We start from the raw sequence: 11060 nt of genomic DNA, 5'->3' as shown, positions 1-11060 counted from the left end.
CCGGCTACTTGGAAGCCTGAGCGGAAGGATCGCCAGAGCCCAGCAGGTTGAGGCTGCAGTGACCAGAAGCGGCCACTGCACTCCAGTCTGGGAGACAGAGTGAGACTCCAACTCAAAAAAAAACCAAGTGAAATTATTTTAACAATGGATTTTATGTAACCGAGGATATTCAGAATATCATTTCAACATGTAATCAATATAAGAGTTAAAATTAGTTTTTTGGGGGGGTGCTAAGCCTTCAACATCTGGTTTGTGGTTTACACTTACAACATATCTCAATTCAGACCAGCCACATTTCAAGTGTTTTATAACCACGTGGCTAGCACTACCATATTGGACAGTATAAGTCTACACATGAGCATAAATTAGCTGGATAAAGCAGAGTCAATTTGCATAGTTTTCTAATAGCTTTAATCATAATCAAAAGTTTTTAATTGTTTAAAATTAAGTGGGTAAGACACACTTGCTCTGCAAGTTTTTCAAATGTATGTTTCATTTTGGGGGTGGGATTTAAAATAGGCTAATTATAGGCTAAAGGTGCATAGCTTCATTTTTGACCCCACATCTGCCTATTAAAACAAATACATGACTGTAAAGTTTTTTCAGCATATTAGTGAAGAACAGTCAGTGGATTGGTGACAGCTAACCAAGAAGGCTCTACTGCAAATGGCAGCAGATTTGTAATCATGTACATGTTCTTAGAAACTATTTTTCAGGTTTTTAAAATTTTAAATGATTCCTCCTGCTGGTGCAGTTTCTTCATACTTCATCACATTTCTAAATAAGTGATCATGTAACAAGTGAAGATTTTGTGTCTTGAAGGCATTATACCAACACTTACCAAATGCTTCTACTTAAAATACAAAGCAGGTTTTTTTTTTTCACACTTCTCTTTTTTAAATCTACTAAGGCCATTTGGGGAGAGGAGAAACTAGAAGCCTGCTGTTCAGTTTTTGTTTTCTACAAATGTTCTTTGTGGAAAGCTTGCACATTTCTTAAGTTTCCAAAGCACATTTTATACCCATTCGAATCTGAGTAAACATGGCACATTCCATAAATGGAAGTTCTGGAAAACTGCTGCTCCGAAATGGAAGACGAATGCCAGATAACTGCTGTGTTTCTGAATAAAGAGCTCTCTATTTGCCCGATGTGGGCATGGATAGCGAATGGAAAATATCCCAAAACATATTTTTTGAGAGTTAGTCTAGGGTTTCTGAACCTCAGCACTACTAACATATTGGGCTGGATAATTCCTGTAGTGGGGTTATGTTCTTTGAATCATGGGATGTTTAGCAGCATCTCCAGCCTCTACCCAGTAGATGACAGTAGCAGCTCCCCTGCCCCAAGACCCAGATTGCATCAAATCAAAAATGTCTCCAGACATTGCTAAGTGTGCCCTGGGAAACAAGACTGTCCCCAACTGAGAATAACTGTTCTAATTCAATTCCGAAAATTATATGTATATGTAATTGAGATCTAATATGTATATGAGATCTAATATCAGAGTACAAACTCATTAGTGTTATTATAAGCTACATTTACTTTCTGAAGAGTTTATAGCCTTTGGAAAATGAATTCAATTCACATGATACTCTCTCGTGTCCTCCCTTCTCAATCTCAATGATCTTGTTTTACCCAGTCCTCTAATTTAAATATCCCATCTCATTTTTCTGGAATTGGTATACCATAATGAAAATGTCGACCTTCATACAAAATCAATTATTTCATAAACAGAGAGTGAAAAAGATGTAGCAACCTGAATCCCTTAGTTATATTTCAAGGGAGTTTACTAAAATTGTTTTTAAAATGACTTGTACTCCCTAAAAATAAAGAGGAAGGACACTAAAGCATCACTGAGATTAATGTGGGATCTTTCAGGAGCACCATATACACACACAAACACAAAACAAATAGTAATTCATGTTTTAAATATTATCTAGAACCTCTCCAACCACATAAAATACTATACATAAATAAAACAATTTAAAGTAAATTTATATTTCTTGTTTTTAACACAGACCAGAAGTAAAGCACTTTAGCACAGCCTATTTCTTGTTACATGTGAAATTTGGAGAATTGGGAATAGTAGAAGCGTATTCCATATTTTTAAACTTATTGACATGACAGAACAGGCAGCAAATGTAGTATGAGGACAAGTAATATGGTAACTTAACACTGCCTACTGAGGTGAGGGTGGCTACATCGGCCAAAATGTCACCATACTATTTGTTCTCTACTACCCTCTGGTGACTTGCAAAAAAAAAAAAAAAAGCCAATGCTTAAAGAACTATTATTTGAATCATTGATAATATTAATAGCAATCATCTATTGATAAACGCTATACTAGGCTAAAGAAACATTCTCTCATTTAATTCTTACCAGCTGCTGGAGGTTGGTACTATGACCCACAACTGAAGTTCAAAGTGTTGAAGAAACTTGTCAAAAAATGATGTATCTGGTAGAAATGACATTCAAACTCATATGCCTTTTATGTCAAAGCTTAAGTTCGTTCTGAGTGTTTTACTGCTTCCTGGGCAACTCCTAGTGAGAACTGACCCAACACCACAGGGCTTGTAATTTAAGGAGGCTAATGGACTTTTTGGCAAAACAGTGGAGTCTTGTTATATTCTCCTTTAAATAAATCAAACACAAGTATTCAAGTTGAGAATAAGGGGGGTAGAGGGTGGAAGTGAGTGATAGAGAGGAGGGAGAGAGAGCAGCAAGAAACAAAGCCTTTTTAATAGCGTAGGCATTTTCCCCCTCAGGCCTGGACTTGAAAGTGAAAAGAGAGGTGTGGATCCTCTGTTCTCACAGCTTACTGGACCATGTGTGTTCTAGAGTTTAAAGATCCAAATATTTTAATATTAAGCTTCTAATTATAGACCAACAATTCCACCTGATATTTAAAGAAAATCAATCTGTTCTGGTGCAAGAAGGAAACTAGCTAAATAGTGAGTCTAACAGGCAATTGAAAACATTTTCAAATATATTTTAACTATTATTATTGCTTGCTTTCTTTGCAACCTAAACCCAGCATATGATGTGATTCAACCCACCTTTTTACATGTGTATGTATGCTAGGAGAGAAGGGTGTAAGAGGTGGTTTTGAGAGGAATGCCAACCTACAAATTTCCAATAATAAAAATGAAACCAAAAAACATATTCTTCATGGTATTACATGAAATAGTATTCTGCTTTTTTAGACCATTGCTGGCAAAGACGATTATATTTTATAGCCTCAAGATGATTGTAATTCAGAGTGAGCCAGGACAACACTGAATAGTAAATGTTTTATTTATTTATCTATTTGAATTGGAGTCTCATTCTGTACCCCAGACTGGAGTGCAGTGTTATGCTCATGGCCACCACAGCCTCCACCTGCTTGCTGGGCTCAGGCGATCCTTTTGTTGCAAACTTCCAAGTAGCTAGAACCACAAGGGTGTACCTTCACACCTGGTCAATCTTTTGATTTGTTGTAGAGATGGACAAACTTGCCAGGCTGGTCTTGAACCCCAAGGCCCAGGCAATACTTTCACCTCCACCTCCCAAAGTCCTGGAATTTTATGTGTGAGCCACAGCGCTTGGCTTAAATGTTTATTTTCAAATTTAATAAACCTTCAAGAGTCACGATGGAAAAGTTTGGGTTGGTAACTCTAGCTCAATAATTTATAACTTGAAATTCTTAATTTTAGTGTGTTTTTATGAAAAAATAGCAAATACATGCATTTAATCCAATTGTTTTAAGTTTTACATACAAATGAATTGAAATACATCCACATGTCAAATTTTTAAGTGCCCACGAAAGGGGAGACATTGAAATCAGCAAATATGTTTCCAGTCAGTGGAAATCAGGCTTATTTCCCTGACTTATTTAATTACTCTGTAAAGCAACTGCTCTATCAGCTTGATGATATTTATTGGTTTTGACATATATACCTATAAAATCTGATCGAACAGATTACATTTATGCAGAATAATTACATGAAACATATCAGTGTGTTGAACCCCAAGTGGAAAACATCTTATTGTCATATATGATTTAATACTATGTCAGGTTTAGTTCAAACACTGTATGTTTTAATATCTGAAGTGCAAGTAAAACAAATGTGGATTCACTTATACCAATTGAAAGCTTCTTTAGGTTGATTTTTTTCCTTTCCCCACTTCTCTTTCTCAACTTGTCCAGGGAAAATGTGATACAGTCAGAGGCTGTCATTCATAACAGAGAAGAATGCATGCATTCCTGTATGATGAAGGTTTATTTGTTAACTTAAATAAGTGTCTATTCCTTGTTTACAATTGTCTTTGTGTGGATGATATTGCCTGAACCTGGTCCTTAGCTACATGTCTAAACATGGGAAACCCTTACACACATGTGGAAACACTTAATCCTTCAAAATCTGATGAATGCTCATCATGGTCACATTTATTTTCAGTATAACTGTAGAGGTCTTAACAGGCTTACATCAAACAAAGAAAGATTTGTAATGGTAAGATCATTATGAGTAAAACATTAATAACTTCATTTCCATGATGGAGTTAGCTTCTATTTTATTATTATGCTATTAGCTATTACCAACATATACGTATGCATTTGTATCACTGAAAAGAAAAAAATGAATACTAAACAGGTTAAATTTTACTTTAAAAAATGTAAAAAACCAGACTTTTCTTATCTACAAAAAGAAAATTTCAGAAAAATACAACTTTAATGATATTATATACTTTAGTTGTACAACTCATTTTCATATATACTCCCCATTCATTTCTAGGTATCTTTTGATCCTTGCTACAATATTTTTCCTATAATACAATTTTTATGAGGCTATTGTATAATAATTTCTGCTTTTGTGACTGCTGGGTGAAGAATAAATGATGGTTCACTTCTGTCATTTGTCTTTTCTTATTGTTTAAATACAAAGTCTTTAAATAAAATTTTAAATTAAAGAGCATTTGCCTTATCTCTACCAGGATACCAGTTTTTCACAATCTTGGTTCCTTCTTTTCTCTTCCTATCTCCTTTGCTTTCTTCTATATATAATATAATTCTGGGAATATAATTTGTTTTCTGTAAACAAGAGGGAGGTATAGAGGTAGATATATGGACTTGGGGGCGGGAGAGAGAGAGAGAGAGAGATAGAGAGAGAGACGGCACTTTACTGTTTGTGAATATCAAAGAGAACCTTAATATAGAATTTCTACTCTGTGCTCTAAGGGACAAAAAACAAGTTCTTTTTAAAAGACTGATTGAGTCAACATCTCTCAAATGATAAATTTTCTAGATAAAGCTACATGCTTTTTCCAATTTATGGCATAGTAGTAATCAAGTATAAAATCCTGACTTCAAATATGTAGAGTTGGTTTTCTCCCCCATATCAATTCTTTTTGATAGAGTAAACTCAAATTCATATGCAGAAAACCATTCTATATGGCAAAGTCATATTAAATTTGAGACAAATTTTATTTCAGCATTTTCAGTTTTTTTCTCTGTTATGGGTGTGGCATTGTGTTTTTTTAAAGAGAGCAAGGCTATTTGATTGCATATTTCATAAGCTTCTTATTCATTATTCATATCACTGGAGATAGAAGGAATATACAAACACGGGGCATTCTCTCAGATGTGTCCTCTGAGAAGTGCACTCAGCCTAAACCTCAAAGAGTCTTTTTCAGTGGGGGCTGGAGGGAAGCTCAGTGAAGGTGGCATATAGTAATGCTCTATTGGGTTCTAAGTTGGTTACTGGAATTTCACTTTGGCCACATGAATCAGGCCAACAGCACTTAACCCTAAAAGAACACGAGTGATTATAGCACATGAAAAGTTTCAAACTAGTTTAGTTGTGTGTGTTTTAGAAATATTTTCTAAAATATGAAAATGAATTAATATTGAAATCAATTTTGGGGCGGTTAGAATCATTTATTTACTTATTTAAATTGGATTTATCCTCCTTGCAAAAATGTACGGCTGATTTAAGCATATGACTTAATTAACATGCACTAAAGATGCTTTGGGTACTTTATAAATATTTAATTACAAAAATGAGGATATCGTGTTCTTCTACTTGAATTAGAATGAGTTATTAGTGTAAACCTTTTTGAAAAACTCATTTATGAAATCAAAATGAATAAACTGGGTTCTAAATGCATTATGCAATTTAAATACAGTAATGAAAATCTTTCTGTTTCCTTAATATCAGATTATGTTTTCCCTAAGCCGTCTATATGATTTCCATAATATTACAAAGAGATAAAAATAATTTTTAGAAGTAAACACTTTTTTCATTCCACTTCATATATCAAAGATAGATTCATAGCCATTATCTCAGAAAAATGTGTACTGATATTATCAAATTAAGTTCTCATGTAGTTGGTTATCATTACTAAAAGTAATGCAGCAATTGCAAGTAATTTTAAGGCTGATGTATTTTATTAAATCGTAAATCTTACTTGAGAAACTTGGAATCTGTGGTCTCAGTATCAATAGCAGTTGTTTAATTTCACAATATGACATCAGTTTTTTTCTCCATAAATATAAATTGATGAGAATTCAGCTGGATTAGAAAAAGCATTAGCGATTTCTATATGGAGAGTCATAGCTTGATGTCTGGAAGTTGTTTGATTAAGAATGACTTAAACATTTTCTTAATAAATTGAGCAATGGACATGATACCCAAGAAGGAATGGGATTTTCTGAATAATTAAGAATGTCAGCTTGGCATTTATTGGATTGCTTTAGCAGTGGTCAATTATTACTAACATTTAAATTGGCTAAGATCTCAGAATATATTTTGTGGAAAAAAAATCTCTCTGCTAAGAATGATATAAGAGGGAAAAAAGAGCTAGACATCTGTACTTGACTGGCTAGAAGCAGGTGTTATGCACATAAACCAGAAATTGTAGGAGAACTTTAAATAACTTGTGTCAATAGGTGACAATTCATAAGTTCATAAAACTAAAAGAATCTAAAATACTTTAAAAATAACATATACAAATTAATTCCTGGAACATTCTCAATTAAAAAATATAAGAACGCTCAAATAATTTGAAATGTTTTCTGCAGAATCTTTACCAATCACCAAAATAAGAGCATATGCATTTTATTTATTTATTTTTCCTTATGTAACATTTAGATCAACTAATAAACCTTGCAATTTTTGTCTGATTTTAAAATGACTTGGAATTCCTTTCATTGTTTCGAAATAAATTACAAAGAAATACACATCATGTTATAGGCAAAGCTTTCAATTAATTCACTTTGAAACACAACAAATGAATTAACATGATAGTTTTTCTATACTTATTGCTTTAAGGTTAGCCTGGACATTTTAACGTTAAAATTAATAGGCTAAAGAAGGAAGGCGAAAACTAACTTAGATTAGTGTCAGGCACTGTGCTAGACTTTCAGGATGTATTATCCCTTCATAGTAACCCTATAAAAGAAGTCTAACCACTTTTTCTATATGAGGAAACTGGCTTGGACATTTCCCAAACTGCAGACTGAAATGAGTATCAGAGATAAGACAGGTGTGATAAACCTTGCTGAATAACATCTTGCTTTGCATTCTCAAAGAGAAATGCAATATGAATTTTTTCCATCATGGTCTGTAACTCTAGATTTTTAGATTAGCCTTGAGACTCCACTTCCCACTTTGTTCTAAAAGTGGATAAATCACTTAGTACTTAATATGCTGTGTGGTGAGGGAAGGAAGAGCAATTTCAAAAAAAAAATTTTTTTAATCATACAGGTTGATAGTTCTTTCTAAGGCAGTGGTTCTCAACCATGGTTAAATCTTAGAATTACCAGGGGAATTTTTTAAAAATATTGATGCATGGAGCTCATCATGTGATTCTAACATGTAACTAAAGTTGGAAAATACCGGTCTTAGTTTGTCTTCACAGTAAGAGCACTATTCTTTTACAGTTGCTTTTTGCTACTGCACCTACGAGACCTCAAATAAGATGAGGTTTGGGGCACCAGGTAGGTAGGGGTGAGGAATTGAGAACTGCACAGGTAAGACAGTACTTTATGTTATTAGGAATGAGAAGACTCTGACAGCAACAAAACTCACTATTTCAGGATAGATATCTGAACTTTTGCAAAATCATTATGTCTTACTAAAGAGAAAATTGCTTTAGGGAATTGGCCAAAAACTGTTTCCTCTGTTGGGGTAGAGATTTAACTGGCACCCACTTAGTGCCAAATGGGATTGACACTAATAAGAAAAATAGCATATTTAAATCCAGTTTCACTTACAAAATTCTCCAACAAATAGTAAACTAGAGTATTACATTCATGGTAGCTACTTTTGAGAATGTACACACTTGATAGTTTAGAAATAAATAACACAGCACATCTATTTAAGAGCATATATGACACTTTAATCCTAATTTGTGATGGCTCCCAACCAGGAGAACATGAATAAACTCTCACATACTACAGAGGTTTTCACTATGCACAACCTCAGAACAACTAACATCTCACATTCAAATTAATTTAATTAAAAAATATTCTAGATCAAGAAAAATAATTCTCAGTTATATTGCAGGGCAAAAATCTAAAAAATTATATAATCTGGAACAAACTATGGATAGAAACTATTGAAACTAATGACTAACTCAACTGCTATCAAGCCACCAAGTGCAGGAATGGCAACATGCCAGTGTAGTTAGCAGCTCTCTTCTGTCAATCAGATCAGAGATACTCACAGTGAACCCACAGGGCAGTTTTGTATGGTTTGATGAAAGAAAGCTTCTTTCTACCCTAATGACAAATTAGGAATATGCTTTTAAATATATGATTTATCATTTATTGGGAGGAATCATAAGTCAGGCAGTACAAATTCTTTGCTGCTTAAATGCTCACTTAGAAACTTAAATTTTCTCCAGGTCCTTTCTAACACCAAAACTAGGCTTCTTTGGAAATCAGCAACATTTTACAAGATGTGGTTAGGTTAACCACATCTTCCTTAATATTTTTATGTCAAATCTTTGAGAATATAACCCCTTAAAACAAAGATATCCCCCTCGTCACAGCCAGCAAACTTACCTATTGAGAAGAAGTAATAAAAAATTACTGGTTCAGTCAAACAGAAACAAAAGCAAAAACAAAAACAAAACTCTGTAAGGATTCAGTTCTGGAGGCAAGGGTTGGAGAATGGTTTAAATGGAGTCAAGAGTCAAATGGCTGTGGCTACCCCCTAATGGAGAACCAGAACAATCTGTGCTGGTGTGTAGTGCTTGTGGGTGCCTCCCTTTGTTCCAAGTAGAATGCTAATGCTAAAACCGCAGTTTGCATTCCTGCTTGCTCAGGGAACAGTGAGGCAGTCTGACAAAGCTTCCAGCTTAAATGTCCTGATGGGGGGAAAGTCCCAGAAGATGGCATTTTCCTTATGTGCTGGTAAAACAAGCCATACGATGAGTGCATACGTTTGAACAGTGGAAATTTGTGGTCACCTTAATGTTAACTGATCTCATTTGTTAGAGACATTGAAAAAAAAAATTCCACTTTTTGTGAATGTCCATCAAGGAAGTCAAGGGCGTGTCTTTGAATTTTTTCACCTTTTACTTCTCTCTGATGTATAAAATTTTCATTGGCATATACAAAAGCAGTTAGTGTAAAAAGAGAATGAAATTCTTTAGAGCAGTGAAATATAGATCAAAATATAGTACAATGGGCTGACAAATGCTATGAGAAAGTTTAGGCCATGGAAAGAAAAAGAAAACCTAACTGTAATTTATTCATGATATATTTTAAAGCATAGGAGAAGTTGAATTTCAAATTATGTTTAATGCTACTTTTTATTGTACTGAAGGGATTACTATCTAACTCCAACTTTTTAAAAGGACTTAAAAGGTTGTATGTGCTATCTCATCCCTTCTCCCTATGTCTTTTAACTGATGAAGTTTATTTTCCACCTTTTATATGTAATAACTGGGTAACAGAAGACATGGTTCAAGGATGGGAAAAACCACCTTTTAGAGCAAGTGATCAAGCCATCACACATTCAACTTAAAGCCTCTGCAGATATGTACTGATAAATATAGGACTAGTGAGCATATCAATAATATATTGGGCACTTCATCTAATGCATAACTTCATCTTTATTTCAGCAAGAAAAGTCAGATTGTCTTTTGCTTTTTCTAATGAGGAAAATGAGAACTTAGGTACAGTCATGATGTGGAATGTTTTCAGTACTACTGGGCTTAGTTAACGTTTCCTTTTTCAGTTTCTTTGCTGGATGTCAGTATGCAAGTTTATGAATGGTACGAATTTCATGTGCTTAACACAACTAGGCCGCCACATCTATTCTCCTAATATTCCTTTGTGGAAAGTGATCCGTATTATTACTTTTGAGTTGAGTTCAAGATGATTTATAATTTTTCTGGACAAATGTTAGTGATGATTAGTGGTGAATAGCTAAATAACAGATGCTGGATTTGAAATTTTCTATTTCAAAAATGCAGGATAAAAACACGAAATATCAGACTTAGAAAGTGTGAGAAAAATGGCTTAATGGGCTTACCATGAATACTTCTGCAAGTAAGTTTAATATAATTATATAAAACATAATTGCTCTAGCATAGTGTGTTAGATACTGGTCTTGTTGAATACTGAAAAATAAGCCTCTTTGCCAGGGACATTTTCCCTTAATTCTTTGGATGGACCCTGTGTCACAGCTACTTCATTACAAGAAGTAGGAAAAACACACTAGTTGCCAGATAATAATCACAGTTCTGTAGTCCCCACCAAGCAACATTTTTCTAAGTGGGAGCTGAGAGTAGAGAGGACTATTTTTTTTTGAGTCATTGAGTCTCTGTAATCCAGATTGAAATGCAATGACACAATCACAATTCACTGCAGCCTTGAGCTCCTGGGTTGAAGGAATCCATCCTTCTCAGCTCAAGTAGCTGGGACTACAGGTATATACCACCATGTCAGACCAATTTGTTTTTCTTTTTTGAGTTGAAGTCTTACTCTGTCGCCCAGACTGGAGTACGGTGGCCGCTCCCGGCCACCGCAGCCTCGACCTGCTGGGCTCCGGTGATCCTTCCGCCTCACCCTT

General features: G+C 34.5%; 1 protein-coding gene across 1 annotated transcript in view; it reads right to left on the bottom strand.

Moving 5' to 3' along the window:
• Positions 1-9356, bottom strand: part of SYBU (syntabulin) — a 102655-nt gene extending 93299 nt beyond the window's left edge. Inside the window, exon 1 of the mRNA XM_021707960.1 lies at positions 9044-9356. The gene's annotated coding sequence lies outside the window, so the exon portion shown is untranslated. The remainder of the gene's footprint in view (positions 1-9043) is intronic.
• Positions 9357-11060: the final 1704 nt, after the last annotated feature.

Source organism: Carlito syrichta, unplaced genomic scaffold, assembly GCF_000164805.1.
Source record: "Carlito syrichta isolate Samal-C Ts95f unplaced genomic scaffold, Tarsius_syrichta-2.0.1 Scaffold128134, whole genome shotgun sequence".
Classification (NCBI taxonomy): domain Eukaryota; kingdom Metazoa; phylum Chordata; class Mammalia; order Primates; family Tarsiidae; genus Carlito; species Carlito syrichta.
This window is presented reverse-complemented; position numbering and strand designations above follow the sequence as displayed.